Raw genomic sequence first — 1,980 nt, 5'->3', positions numbered from 1 at the left:
CTGGCCCCGGCCCCTCCGCGACCCCCGGCCCAGGGGAGCGGAGCCGCCGGAGGGGCCCTCACCCTCTCCGCCGGGCTGGGCCCACCCCGCTCCCCGGGCCCCACAGCGCCTACCTGTCGCTCGGGCTCGGCTCCCCGCTCCGCTGCCTGCCTGCCCGCCTTCCTCCGCCGATGTGGCCCTGGCTCTGCCCCTGGCCCCCGCGGGGAGGAGCCGGCGGCTGCGCTGAGCCAGCCCCGGGGCGGGCCGCCCCCGCCAAGGCGAGGGGGGGAGGCCGCCCGGAGCCGGGGCCTGGCCTGGGCCTGCCCCCCGGGAAACCCCGCTCGCTGTCGGCGAGGGCCGCCACATCGCTTTCGTACTCACTCCTCACACTAAGTAACGCGCCGGGGCAATCCCAGGTGGGGAATGGCTGGAGAGCAGCCCTGAGGAGAAGCACTTGGGGGTGTTGGTGGATGAGAAGCTCAACATGAGCCGGCAACGTGGGCTCACAGCCCAGAAACACAACCCCATCCTGGGCTGCATCCCCAGCAGCGTGGCCAGCAGGGCCAGGGGGGGATTCTGCCCCCTCTGCTCCGTTCTGGGGAGACTCCACCTGGAGCTCTGTGTCCAGCTCTGGAGTCCTCAGCACAGGAAGGACATGGACCTGTTGGAGTGGGGCCAGAGAAGGACACGATCTATCTATCTTATCTAAGGGCTGAAGCCCCTCTGCTGTGAGGACAGGCTGAGAGAGTTGGGGGGGTTCAGCCTGGAGAAAAGAAGGCTCCGGGGAGACCTTAGAGCCCCTTCCAGTCCCTCAAGGGGCTCCAGGAGAGATGGGGAGGGACTCTTGGTCAAGGAGGGGAGCCATAGGATGAGGGGGGAACAGTTTTAAACTGAAAAGAGGGGAGATTTAGATCTCAGGAAGCAATTCTTTGGTGTGCGGGTGGTGAGAGCCTGGCCCAGGTTGCCCAGAGAAGCTGTGGCTGCCCCATCCCTGGAGGGGTTCAAGGCCAGGCTGGATGGGGCTTGGAGCAACCTGGTCTGGTGGGAGATGTCCCTGCCCAGGGCAGGGAGGTTGGAACTCAATGGTCTTGAAGGTCCTTCCAACCTTCATTCTATGATTTTCCACCTAAGCACTTGTTGGCCCCTTTCATGTTTATGTGGCTGCTTCCTCATCATCTCCAGCTATGATCATCTTGCTCCGGTCACACAGGTAGCCCCAGGAACTGCTCTAGTGTCTATTTTATGTGGTGTGTCACCCACCCCACGTGAAGGTCTCCCTCTGTGGCCTATCCAAGTAGGTACGTACCCACCTTAACACTGAAGGCTGCTGGCAGCTTCTCTCCTCCTGCAAGGTGTGCTCTGGCCCCCGGTCACACAGGTAGCCCCAGGAACTGCTCTAGTGTCTATTTTATGTGGTGTGTCACCCACCCCACGTGAAGGTCTCCCTCTGTGGCCTATCCAAGTAGGTACGTACCCACCTTAACACTGAATGCTGCTGGCAGCTTCTCTCCTCCTGCAAGGTATGCTCTGGCCCTCTGCCCGGTGAAAGCAAGCCTGATGACCCGCTCAAACATACTATTTTTTTTATTTTCCAATGGGCAATTTTGCTGCCCTGGTGAACTCTGTAAACGTCAGCAGAGCCGCTGCGTTGCTTCCCCATCCAAACCTTGTGAAGCTCTCCGTTTTTCCTGGTGGGGACGGTGAGGTGCTGTGGCTGCCGTTGGCTTTGCTGGCCGGTGGGATTGCCTTGTTTCCCAGGGCTTTCCCCTTTCCTGACAGCTTTTTGTTCTTGGAGCGTGGTGTAACCAGCCCCATGGGATCCCACCTCCTCTCTCCAGGAAGAACAGCAATAAAAATAATAGTGATAAAGCAATCTAATAGTAACAATAACGTGATCCTTTTTAAGTCCTCGTTTCAAAGTTGCCAAAACCAAATCAGGCAAGCCAATCCCAAAAGTGAGGAACAGTCAGGAGGTTCCTCACCCTTCTGAGGAGCAGCACG

The 1,980-nt window shown here is 59.6% G+C and overlaps 1 protein-coding gene across 1 annotated transcript in view; it reads right to left on the bottom strand.

The window, feature by feature from the left end:
• Nucleotides 1-191, bottom strand: part of CD82 (CD82 molecule) — a 49,967-nt gene extending 49,776 nt beyond the window's left edge. The window contains exon 1 of the mRNA XM_014950122.1: nt 114-191. The gene's annotated coding sequence lies outside the window, so the exon portion shown is untranslated. The remainder of the gene's footprint in view (nt 1-113) is intronic.
• Between the last annotated feature and the right edge of the window lie 1,789 nt (nt 192-1,980).

The sequence above is a fragment of the Calidris pugnax genome, unplaced genomic scaffold, assembly GCF_001431845.1.
Source record: "Calidris pugnax isolate Ruff unplaced genomic scaffold, ASM143184v1 scaffold68, whole genome shotgun sequence".
Taxonomy (NCBI): domain Eukaryota; kingdom Metazoa; phylum Chordata; class Aves; order Charadriiformes; family Scolopacidae; genus Calidris; species Calidris pugnax.
The sequence above is the reverse complement of the archived record's forward strand: the minus strand, read 5'-3'. Positions and strand labels throughout refer to the sequence as shown.